The sequence below is a fragment of the Thermobia domestica genome, chromosome 14 (genome assembly GCF_964235325.1).
Source record: "Thermobia domestica chromosome 14, izTheDome1.hap1.1, whole genome shotgun sequence".
In the NCBI taxonomy this organism is placed as follows: domain Eukaryota; kingdom Metazoa; phylum Arthropoda; class Insecta; order Zygentoma; family Lepismatidae; genus Thermobia; species Thermobia domestica.
The window spans coordinates 140,681,316-140,695,171 of NC_137467.1; positions in this window are offsets into that span (position 1 = coordinate 140,681,316).

The following is a 13,856-nucleotide window of genomic DNA, read 5'->3' on the forward strand; positions in this document are numbered from 1 at the left end:
CAGAGGTGTACGCTCTACCACTGAGCCACCGCGGCATTCTACTATTACAAAGAGTTCCTCCATGACTATATTGTTAACATAGGCATCTTTGTTGCGGGAGACTCAAATTCGATTCTCGCTGTAAGCTCTTGTGGTTCGGGTACTACGTTGTAGGTACTTACTAGGGATGGCCAGACGGATCCGGATCTTGGATCCGGATGCGTAATTTCGGATCTTGGATCCGGATCCGTAATTTTGGATCTTGGATCCGTATCCGAAGTTTCGGATCTTGGATCCGAATCCTAAGTTTCGAATATTGGATCCGGATCCGGATATTCGGTTCCTGGATCCACACCCAAAATTTCGAAGTTCAGATTCGGACTCCTGTTTTGAATATTTTAGGCCTTAGATTGAGACCCAGAACTAAAATATCCATATGTATAAAATTTACTAGGTGAATTTTATTAACTCAGTGGGAAGACATCAATTTAAATGACAAAAGATTACATGCGAAATTTCATTTTCACATTTTTCGGGGTTAGACCACTGTTGCGCACACCCCATCATTTAGTCTTTAGTATACCTTTAAACGTACTACAAGTATGCCATTTTCATCTCAAGTCAGTAGTTGTATAGATCTGCCTTTTGTTATATATTAATCGAGTTAGGATTAAAATTCGATTGTTTGTGAGACCTATGATAATATTTTCAGAATGAGTTATAACGTTGAAAAACTGCATAGTAATGCCGCATATTTTCTTTGTGCCACATTGGAATTTAATGTAGTCTATCTTATACAGTCGGCTCTTATGATTAATTCAATGATCTGAACTCCTGCAGCATTACGCTAAAATCATGGATGTCTTTGGATTTTCATCATCATTTCTTTTATTATTATTATTATTATTATTATTATTATTATTATTATTATTATTATTATTATTATTATTATTATTATTATTATTATTATTACGAGCAAAATCAATATCATAAGCGGCATTTTACATAATACATATAGACGCAGATCAGTCAGTTGATTGCTTAAATCGAGTTAGGATTATAGCAAAGCTATTACATTTCTAAGACACTGGCGGCCTTAGGACAAAATCCATGGCTTTCCCATAAAATCTTAAATCTCTCTATGTAAAAAGGGCAAAGTCCTGAGTGACTGAGTGTGAGTGACAGATCACCGTACAGGCCAAATCGCTTAAGCTACAAACTTGAAATTTGGACAGTTTATAGGCTTTGTGACGTAGGATACCACTAAGGAAGGACTTTGGGAAATTCGACGAGGAAGGGGGGAAATGGGGTGGAAAATATTGATGATTCTTGACGTTAGATACTTCAAATTTGGTATTTGGGTTTCTCATTGAAAATAATTTGATACTTGTTTAAGTGCTTTTTGATATTTAAATTAGAAGGGGCAGGGAAGATGTAGAAAGTAAAAGAACGGGTGGTAATTGCAATTATTGCAATTAGTATAATAATATGCCTATATCTCGGAAACTTAGAGTTAGAAACATGGTTAGAACATGGAAAGGGTTAGAAACATGGAAATTGGTATTTGGACTTCTCGCCCTTTTTCTTCCCTTCTGGGCCACATTTCAAAAAAAAAAAAAAAAAAAAAAAGTTGAAATACGTATCTAATTATTTTAAGTGAGAAGAAAATTAAGTGGGGATTACAATTATTGTATTAATATGTTCAATCCTTTAAGGTTAGAGACTTGAAATTTGGTATTTGTATTTCTCATTGAAAATAATTTGACATGTGTTTCAGTGTTTTTTGACGTTTTAGTAAAAAGGAAAAGAAAAGAGATGGAAAGGAAAGAGGGTGGGGATTGTAATTATTATAATAACATGTCGATATCTGGGAACCTCTGAAGGTTAGGAGAATAGAATTTGGTATTTGGAATTTACATTTGAAATAATTAGATATGTACTTAAGCGTTTTTTGATGTATGTCTTAGAGGGGAAGAAAAGGGGCGGGGAGAAAAGACTTTTATATCTCGGAATCCTGGAATGTTAGAGAAATGAAACTTGTTATTTGAACAAAAATTCGTTATGAAATGAAATCCTTGAGTTTTAGGTCCCACGATTATGCCGGTTAGGTTAAAGGAGACGGTGATTATGAGAAATAAATGAAATTGGGAGGAAACAGAAAAACCCCGAGAAAAGTCCGAGTGTTTGTCCACCACAAAGTTCACACGGCGCGAGTTGGGATCGAACCAGGGACACCAAGCACCGGAGGTGAACGCTCTACCACTGAGCCACCGCTCCCCCTTAAAAATTCGTTATGTTTGCAGGCGGATGATGTGCGAGGCCGTAGACCGAGCAAATGTGTGGGCTGGGGGAAAAGCCCCCATGTACTCGCACTGAAATTCGGTATGTCTCGGGATACCGGAATGTTATTACATACAATTTGATATTTGAACTGAGATTCGGTATGGTTGTAGGTTTACGAGGTACGAGGTTATAGGCCGATCAAATGAGATATCAGAGGGTCTAAGGGCAAATCCCCAGACATTTCTTTTAAAATTGATTATGATTAGAGGCTTTTGTGCTGCGAGGCCCTAGTAACGGGGGTCTAGTGGCGAAGCCCCCAACTAGCCGAGGTCTATTAAATATATAAATGTATTTGCGTAATGACTGGAGATTGCATATATGGCTGTGAACAAAATTGCATAAGTAGCCACGAGAAATGACAATCCTTTAAGATAAAAATTTTAAAAAGCTACCAAAATGTACTCTTGAATGAGTTGTATACATGTATTATGTTTGTGCAGGGGCGAATCCAGAACGGACTCCTGGAGGGGGCGGTGAATTCTTAGGGGGCGATTGGGGATGCTAGCAGTGAAAAATTACTTAGATGATCTGAAATTGCCACAAATTACTACTAAAGTACACTGTTAATGGTGGCGCTGGGTAGGGGCGAACGACTTTTCGCTCTCCCCCTGCATCCGCCTATGTGTTTACATGAATGATATAGCTCTTTATACAACCTATGCAGAGTTAATAGTAGTGGATTACTAATTACAAAGATACGTGTTACTGCTCGAGGCTCCATATGCTATTTTGTATAAACATACAGTACATGAATACATTGATTTTGATACATTAATTGCCATTTAGAACTTCATCTCTACTACAATTCTTAATTCTAACTGGAGTGGTACGGTCACAGAGAAACGTATTTTTAAAGAAATTAAAAAAGCTCATCAAGAGCAAGAAAAGGAAGTTGCTCCTTAATTTGATTTGATCTATATTTTATGGGCTCTCCTATTAGCAATGGCCTAGCCCATCACGACTAGGAAATGGCCTCATTCAGTGACCACAATAACTCAGAAAGAATTAGAAAAGTAAGCAGCCTGAGTCTAATGAAGAAGCTTGGGTTTGAGACTAAGGTTTCATCCCAGCATTTGACTAGTGTTACAGAAAACAAAGGACAAATTTCCATCAGGACGACCGCTTTAAAAAAGATTTACTACCTTTTCGGTCAAGCATTTCCACTAGAATCGAATCTGACAATGAGATTGCTCACACCTAAGTCGACAGTTTAACTCAATCAAATTTGGAGTAATTGTGACATATTAAGGCACGAAAACCAAATATCAACAGAATGAAGAGAACGCAAGACTGTCACACGATCAGATACCAAAAGTGTCTTAAAATCTTATTTTAAGCATAGGAATGAAAATCACTTTGTCAATAATTTCGAAAATTTTGCTGATTCGGAACACCCGAATTTTCTGACACGGAGTTTCGAATCCGGATCCAAGATCCGTTTTTTCGGATCCGGATCCAAGATCCAGATTTTCGGATCCGGATCTAAGATCCGAAATTTCGGATCCGGATCCAAAAATATCCGGATCTGGCCATCCCTAGTACGTACACTCATGTCCAAAATTATTGTCGTATGTCTATAAATGATTTGTTGTAGGAATATAATATGATAACTAATTCGCAAGGTATTTCTTATAACATTAGTATGTGTATAATCAGCAAAGACATGTATGTGGCAAATTTCATGTCAAAGGAGCAGTAAATAAGAACAATAAAATGAAAATAAAATTATCTTGTCCATTTAGCAACATTTTGTTTTACTCACTTTAATTTTCGTATTTATAATTCCTTTCCTATGAAATTTACCACAAATATACATTTCCCGATTATACACATAGTATCAGTATTAAAAGTACCCTGCAAAATCATTATCAAATTATATTCTTACAAGAAGATAGTTGTAGATATGCGACAATCATTTTGGACATGAGTGTACGTCTCATATAGCTTAGGTGCTGAAAAGGAACGTTAACTCTAAATCAAGTAATCAACAAATTGTCTGTTACAGAAAGAACCTCTGCACTTAGGGTGTAGTAACAGCTTAATAACATAAATGTCAGAGAGCAGGAAGGGCTGTCTGGTCAAAAAGATGGTAATGAAATAGCTATAATATGTTGTTCTTGTCATTTTACTCATTATTGTTTCTTTTACTGCGCCTAATCATGCTCATAACAGGAATGATTGTGCAATGATGAGGCATACGAAAATTATCTGTGATTTTCACCACGAAAACAAAAGAATGGACCATAACAAAGTATACACCACACAGCTGATATCTGCAGCAAACGATAAATAAAATCGTCTGATATCAGGAGGTGTCCATAATCAGGTTTTAAGGTGCAGATTGTGCCTATGATATTTGCGGGGGAGACATACAGTATGTTATCATTGAAAATTATACAATCAACCTGAAGAAGAGCAATTTTGGGGGTAGAATGGTAATTTTGGGAGAATTACTATAATCAATAAACTAAATTTTAATGCATAATCGAACAACCCACTATTCTAGCAGCGCAATTAGTGGGCCCTACGTAGGATGATGGTCGGCGTTGGTCATTGTAAAAATAGTAAAATAGTTTTTAAAAAATCATTGTTGCAACGTAAAGTCTATGTTGGCCAACCAACAATTTGCCGTCATTTATCCAATGTAGTTTAAAGTGTATATTGGTCAACTAACAAATTCCTAACAATTTCTACTTCTCTCCAGGAGCGGATTAAGGACAGACCAATGGAGCCCAGGATCCGGGACCTCCATTCTGAGAAGGCCTCCAAAAATCCCTCTCTTTAATACTAAAATATCAACTTACAAAAATCCCTCTCTTTAATACTAAAATATAGTAATTAACTTATTATATTATAGGCTTCAGAGCCATGCTAATTTTCTCCCGCTCGCAGTATCGCTAACGTTAAGTCTTCTTCCACCAGCGTCTTCACGATACTTATTTTGAGGGAGTGAGCTCTTTTGGGCCTCTATTACAAAACAAATTATTAGCTTGTAGTGACAATTCCTTTGAAATATCTCTGTCATTACTTAGAGCAAATATAGGATGTTCTCCAAATCTTAAAAATAAAACGTTCCTGTTCAAATCAATTTGGGCTCTCTGAGATACTAAAAACTCATTCTCTAACATGTCTTGGGAAAAATTACTTAGTACACGAAAAGCAGGATGAAATAGATGATAGATGAGATAGATGTTCACAAAGGAATTATTAGATGTGTAATGTTCATTTGTCATAGATGTGGCTCTAGTCTAGAAGATACTTCTCTATAGAAATATCTGGAGAAATCATGTTTTTTCTTAATAATAAATTAAACTATTATAAAAGCGTAAAACAAAATTAAATTTGTTACATTGTAGACCGTACTTCTAATTAAAGCTAACTGACACTATATTAACTATGAAAACTTATAATATTGTGCTACAAATCATGTAACCTATCTTATTTTTTTATGATAACATCTAAAAATGAAAAAAGTAAATCAAAATCTGGGTTGGGATCATAAAAATGCAGGTGAATTAACCTATTCAGATTTACGTTCAGCTGGATTTCTATGACATTCCTCCGTACTGAGATAAGGTTTTTATTTCTCTGTAAAGAAAAAAAACACACAGACTTTATCATTGTCCCATTGTTGGCACTGAAAAAACAAAACAAGCGATAAATTCATTGAAAAATAATCATAAAAATATCTTGGCAGCAGAATGGGGAACCGTTGCAAAACGTACGAACAGGTTCAATTGTTATTTTCGATTTCAACACTAGAGAAACGGTAGTCGAACTGACATGTAATACAAAATGAAAAAAAAAAAAAAAAAAAACACATGGTATATGTTTCTACTTTTATTTCGCCTTTACTGGATCTGGTCCCTATTTTAAATTCTCTAAACTGTGCTTTTAAAATAATCCTATTTAGAACTAACATTTTTTTCACTTATTTATAAGAAACAGTAGAATCGTTTTAGGGGAAAATTACGACGCAAAACGTATAAAGAGCCTACGTACGGAAGAAAGAGCCTACCCGGTTTCAATGATGTAAACGGACTTTCGGGGAGATGGCTGACATTCAGCTTAAATGTAGAAGAGGCTATACAGATTCTATATTCGAAAAGCAAATTGCCCTAAAATGGATGGAACATACTCAAAAACAGCACGAAACATTAACATTAATGTCAATGGAAAATCAATCAAAAACAAATAATTCCTCCACTTATCTCAGAAACCAAAACAGGAAGATGGCTGAAATTAAGCTCAAGTGTAGGAGAGACTACGTAGATTATATATTCCTAAAGCAAATTGTCATAAAATGGATGGAACACAGTCAAAAAGTACGAAACACTAACATTAATGTCAATGGAAAATCAAAGCAAAACAAACAATTTCTCCACTTATCTCAAAAACCAAAGCAGGAAGATGGATAGAATTCAGCTTAAATGAAGATGAGACTATGTAGATTCCATATTCGAAAAGCAAATTGTCCTAAAATGAATAGGACATAGTCAAAAAACACGAAACATTAACATTAATGTCAATGAAAATCGATGAAAAACAAATCATGATTCCACTTATCTCAAAAACCAAAACAGAGAGATGGCTGAAATTCAGCTGAAATATGGAAGAGGCTATGTAAATTCCATATTACAAAAGCAAATTGCCCTAAAATCGATGGAGCATAATCAAAAAAGCTTGAAACATTAACGTTAATGTCAATGGAAAATCGATGGAAAATAATACTTCCTCCACTTATCTCAAAACCCTAAAGAGGGAGATGGTTGAAAATTTGATTAAATATAGAACAGACTATGCAGATTCTACATTCAAAAAGAAATTGTCCTCAAATGGGTAAAACATAGTCAAAAGACATAATGAAACATGGAAAAGTCAAGTCAATGGAAAATCAGTGAAAAAAATGTCGTCCACATATCTCAAAAACTGTAATAAGGAGGTGGCTAATAGAAAGCTTATTGTAAAGACATAGTGAAGAGCTTAGAAATGATGTATAACACGTAGGGTAAATATGGATAGAACACTGTTTCTGTAAAATCAATAATAATGATAAAATATATACATCTTCTTCGAATTACCCAGGGCGACCCACACGGAAGTTACGTGCTTAAAAGATCTCATGTCTTGATTTGGAATCTCCAGACTCGATTTAGCACGCAACGTGACTTTTGACCTGATCACATTACACAGTCTGGTGCTTATGGCAAACCGAATAGACCCTTAAGATCTAGGAATCCTAGAGCCAATAAGTTGACCACGCATCACATAGTTGAACGTACGCCATCTGACTGCCTTAAACGTTCATGGGCTGTAGCACCAGAGTATTTAGTTCAGTACTTCTTTCTCTCTCATTAATTTCACTAGTATTTTAATACAGTCTAATTAAAGAAAACTGAAGAGAACGTGACTTTCATATCAGGATACTGAGCCTTTCGCGCAGCTAATGTCCAAAATCTCAGTTTATAAACCTTTTGCGCAGCTAATGTTCAAAATCTCAGTATATAAACGTTTTGTTCAGCTAATGTCCAAAATCTCAGTTTATAAACCTTTTGCGCAGCTAATGTCCAAAATCTCAGTATACAAACTTTTTGCTCAGCTAATGTGCGAAATCTCAGTATATAAATCAAAATGGGTCAGGTCTGACGTCATTTGACAGCTGACAGTTGAAGCTTATAGATTCTTATAATCAGACATAAGATATTGGGCCGTGAACACGAGTGAACTTTCCGCAAAACTGAGCTATATTTTACAATATTTTCCTTCGATAAAGCGGCATATGTTACAGCAACAGGTCTGTAAAGAACCTTGTGTTTTTTAAGCATAAGATACGTTATCAAAATCAACAGCCAAAAGATGGTTCAGTTGTTTTCGTTCTGAGAAATTTCCATCTCTAAGATGCTCCTCGTACTAGGTGACCAATTAGAGCAAAAATGGATGATATTCTGGCAAAAGTCGAGAAAGATCGGCATGTAAGCAGTCATGGACATCGCCAGTAACCTAAACATCCATCACCAACCTGTGCTAAACCATTTGAAAAAAGCTGGCTAAAAAAGAAGCTCCATCTTTTAGTGTCACATGATGTAACACAAAAGCATTTACTTGGAATTTCCATCTCCAAATTTCTCCTGGAACGTTACGAACTCAAGCCTTTTCTGAAGGAGTTGATAATGAGTGATGAAAAATGGATAACTACGCCAACAATGTGCTTTTTCTCTCAATCAATGTATATACAATGAGATCATAATCGAAGCGAGGAGAAAGTCCATGGTTTTGGCAAGGTCCATACTGACTCTCCGGAAAGTTATGCTGTGCGTTTAGTGAGATTGGAAGGGCATCGTTTACCATGAGCTGCTACTGTCGGGCAGAATGATAGACTCAGACCTGTACTGTTGACAATTATCGCGAGTGCACTTAGCAATTCAAAAGAAACAGACGCAACCGATCAACAGAAAGAGTGGCGAATATCACGCTAACAACGTCAGACCGTAATTTAGAGGTTTCCACGGGCTCGACCGAGACCGAGGGCCGGATTCCGGCCTGTAAAGCATATATCACTTCGGACCCGGGTCGTAAATTTTTAAATATTTCTTGGGGATTTTCGGGTCTAACATTGTAAATACAACGATATTTATCGGACTGTTCTTTGAATGGGCTCAAGTCAAGCTAAAACTTGACTCGACTCGAAACTCGACTCGAGTTTCGGGTCGAATCAAAGGTAAATTTCTCAAGTCGAGTTCCGAGCAGAGTCACTGTTTTGAGGTCGAGTTTCGAGTCGAGTCGAGTTTGATAAATGGCTCGCTCGTTCAGCTCGTTTTAACTCGTTTTGGAATTATGGTCTGATTAGACTGAAAGCGAAACCCGTGAGAAAAGTAAGCAGTAATGTGGAATACTTTTAGTGTTGCTCACGACAGGGGTGTATCTCGTCTCGTACTTTTAGTGCATCTTATTGGGTACTTTTAGTGTATCTCGTCTCGTCTCCACAACGAGACGACAATAGATTTTTATAACGAGACAGCCTGAAGTGTCCTGAGCATCAATATAATTTTATACTGTAGTTCTTACCATCAAGGTTGAAACCTGCACAGTCGAATTTTTGAGCCCAAGGAGAAGCCCAACCAGGGTAGTGATGTCAACTAGCTCGACTCGGTTCAACTGAGCGAACAGCTCGAGCTAGCTCGGTTGAGATGAGCCATAGGCTCGGCTCAATTGATCCCATGACTTGAGCTGGCTCGGTTGGGACAAGCCATCGACTTGGCTGAATAGAGCGAATGGCTCGAGCCAGCTCGGTCGGGATGAGACACTGACTCGGCTCATGTGACCCATCGGCTCGAGCCAACTCATTTGAAACGAGTCCACCGGCTGGCTCGATTAGACTCAGCTCAACTGGATCAATGTCTCTAACTGGCTCGGTTGGGGTAAGCAATCAACTCGGTTCGGCTCGCCTCGGGTGAGCCATCGGTTCGAACCAGCTAAGTTGGGTGAGCTATTGGCTCGGGTTACTTCTTGGTTCGTCTCGATAGTAAATGAGCTGTGAGCCAAGCCACTCGAGCCGTTGACAACCCTAATTTCGGGCCGAGCAGTTTCGAATATGTTTGGCCGGCGCTCTATAACTTTTAACAATTTTTGGCTCGAGTCCGAATACTTGCTCCTCCGGAACTCAAACCCAGAACCTCATGATCGATGTCCTTGACTCCTGAAGACTTCTCGACGACCGAGATCGACAGTCAAAATAAACTAGTTATTACTATTCAGATACAGACCTCTTACCTTTCATGGTTATACACGGTGTTGTTATAATAATAATAATAATAATAATAATAATAATAATAATAATAATAATAATAATAATAATAATAATAATAATAATAATAATAATAATAATAATAATCATGTAGAATACCTTAAGAGAGTACTTGGAACTATACACAGGGTTTAGCTCCAATTGGCTCGTTTTGGCTCGATTCGACTCGAAACTCGATCCGAATTCGAGTCAAGTTAGAGGAAATTTTTCGAGTCGAGCTCAAAGATAACTATTTCCAGTCAAGTCGAGTTTCAAAGAAAACTCGCTCGAACTGGCTCGTGCCCATCCCTAGCGTTAATTATTAAGTTTCTGTAATTCGGACTTATTTGATTATCACGCGAGCTCTAGCCGGGCTCGGGCCTAAAGACTAAAACATATTTCGGACTCGGGTCGGGCCTTACATTATAAATTCACGGGTCGGGCTGGGCCCGTACAGACCTCTAGACTAGTAGTTCTCAAAGTGGGGCCCGCGATGCCTAAAAATTGAAATGTATTGTAATAAAATGGATCTCACAGCTGTTATGCAAGAAGTTACTAAAAAGAAAGCAATTAGAAATTATACCTACGTTTGTAAATATTTTCCTACTTTACTAAATTTCTCCCAGTGAGTATGAAGAGTTGTTTAAAAAGGCATTACAACATTTGATGCCACTTACTTACGTGAGCAGACCTTTTCTACTCATTGCAGTATTAAAAACTTAAAGCGAAATCATCTTAATGTGGAACCAGACCTAAGATCGATGGTGACGAAACTTACTCTAGATTTAAGTGTAATTACGGAAAAACATAAAGAATTTCATTCCTAACATTAGTGACTCCACACTTGAGAACATTGTTTATTAAATGCATTTCCTTAAAAAGAAAAAGAAAAAAATACATTGAGTTTGAGTCTTGAAAGTTACTGTATTTTCAATTGAAATTTCGTTTGCTAGGAAACAATCATGCATCTTCAGAATAAATTACTTATTGCATTATTTTTCTTAATCTTTTTTTGTCAGTGTTAATTCTAATCCGTATATTTTTAATACCATGTGAAATTTGCGTTCGTTTTCAGCTCTGAGACTACATAAAACGAAATATACTTCTTAAAGTGGGATCTGAACCATTATTCAAGTTTTCTGGAGGTTTCGCGTTTCCATTTGGAGTCGAACCCAGAGCCAGGTGCATAGAACAGAAAGCAAGCATACTGCCTCGTATACTCAGTATCCTGAAGGTATTTGAAAGAAAATGAAATCTTTTAGTTTTACGTCCCACGATTATGCCGGCTAAACTAAAGGAGACGGTGAAAATGAGAAATGAATGCAATGGTGGAATGAATGAAGTGGGAGAACCCTGAGAAAACCCATGAACACGGTGTTTGTCCACCACAAAGTTCAGTTGGTGTGGGATCGAACCAGAGGTGAACTCTTTACCAGTAGGTACGCAGGAATTTATTTCGGGGGATCCAAACTCGATATGAGGGTATTTTATATTAAAATTCCTAAAATTGCACCTAAAATTAGGCTAAATTTACACAAAAGTCGAAGTTTCGGGAGGTCCGGATCCTCATGACCTACCCCTGCATACGTCCCTGCGCTCTACCATTGAGCCACTGCGCCTCCAGGGTAAGAAAGAATAAATAATAAACGTGTAAACATTCGGAAGGAAAACGGATGCTTTTCAGAGGAAAATATTTCCCTTCTTCATGCCTCTCAGCCATGAAATCCTTAGTGAATGCTTTACCGAGGTTAACCAATGGCATTGTAACAAAACACACACACACACACACACACACACACACACACACAATGACGATTGTTCTGTCCTTCGTCTTCCTGGTAACAGATCTTAAGTTGACATCATCAAACAGAGATTTAAGTCAATAGAGTAGTTTACTCCATTTTGTTATTAGAGCCACCAAAACGTTCCAAATACCTTATCAATACTTCGTCTGTCTTAAACCCACTTGAAAGGTGAAGTCGGGTCTAGGTCAAAACCCCCACAGCCAAAACCCCCACACTCAAGAAATGTCAAAACGCCCACACGATCGGTCATAACCCCCACACAAATGGACAAATCCCCCAAACGCACGAACGGTCAAAACCCCCACAGCCAAAACCCCCACACTCAAGAAATGTCAAAACGCCCACACGATCGGTCATAACCCCCACACAAATGGACAAATCCCCCAAACGCACGAACGGTCAAAACCCCCACAGCCAAAACCCCCACACTCAAGAAATGTCAAAACGCCCACACGATCGGTCAAAACCCCCACACAAATGGACAAAACTCCCACACATAGCAACGGTCACAATCTCCACATAAATGGACAAAACCCCCACACAAATGGACAAAACCCCCACACAGTCGGACAAATCCCCCACACTCTGAAAATACCGTGATTGCACGTCTTTGTTGCGGCTCTTTACGACGCCCACCTTAGTGTTTCTGTCATTACAAAACAGTGCAAGAAGAATAGTTGCAACATCGGTTTAAGTGGAATAAAAAATGTTATTAAAAAGTACAAGGGCAAGACATACAACCAGGATCATTTCAGAGTGTGGGAGATTTGACCGATTGTGTGGGAGATTTGTCCATTTGTGTGGGGGTTTTGTCCATTTATGTGGCGATTGTGACCGTTGCTATGTGTGACTGTTTTGTCCATTTGTGTGGGGGTTTTGGCCGATCGTGTGGGCGTTTTGACATTTCTTGAGTGTGGGGGTTTTGGCTGTGGGGGTTTTGACCGTTCGTGCGTTTGGGGGATTTGTCCATTTGTGTGGGGGTTATGACCGATCGTGTGGGCGTTTTGACATTTCTTGAGTGTGGGGGTTTTGGCTGTGGGGGTTTTGACCGTTCGTGCGTTTGGGGGATTTGTCCGTTTGTGTGGGGGTTATGACCGATCGTGTGGGCGTTTTGACATTTCTTGAGTGTGGGGGTTTTGGCTGTGGGGGTTTTGACCGGTTCCCGTGAAGTCATGTATCCCGTGACCAGCTCCTTACGTCATTCTCACCAAGAGTCAAGTGGATCTTTTTTTTTTTTTAATTCTTCTTTTTGGAGAATTTTTTTTTTTTGTTTTTTCGTTTCGAAGAGGAAATTTACTTCTGATAACATGTTACAGTCCACAAAGTAAATACAGAACGTTCATTGATGTTTATAAAGTATGCACACTTATATTTGTTTTATATTCTTATATACCAAATTATTATGATATTTCTGAACTATATATATATATATATATATATATATATATATATATATATATATATATATATATATATATATATATATATATATATATATATATATATATATATATATATATATATATATACAGGGCCAGATCCAAGTTTTCTGACGCGGGTGTGCCAATAACTACCAGTATATTTGAATTAAAGTTGATTTTTTGTAAAATGCCTGCAGGCATCTGTGGTATAAATTAGGAATTGCCCTGGAAGTGCTCAGTATGTGGTTTCGGGAATCGAACCCATGACTTTCCGAATGCATAGCCAACACTACCAACTGAGCCACGGCCACTTTTTATCGGTATCGTTTTCAGTATACACTGTATAATTAGCTTGCTGCTTTAGATCAGGAATTTCTTGGAATATGATGGATACTTGTATCGTACGGAATCCTCATGAAAGTGTTGCTATTTTCACTACTGGCTTATTTTTAGATAGTGTATTCTTACAACAAGGGGGCGCACCCATCTAAATCCGTCCCTATTTGTATACCGTAAAACGGGGTT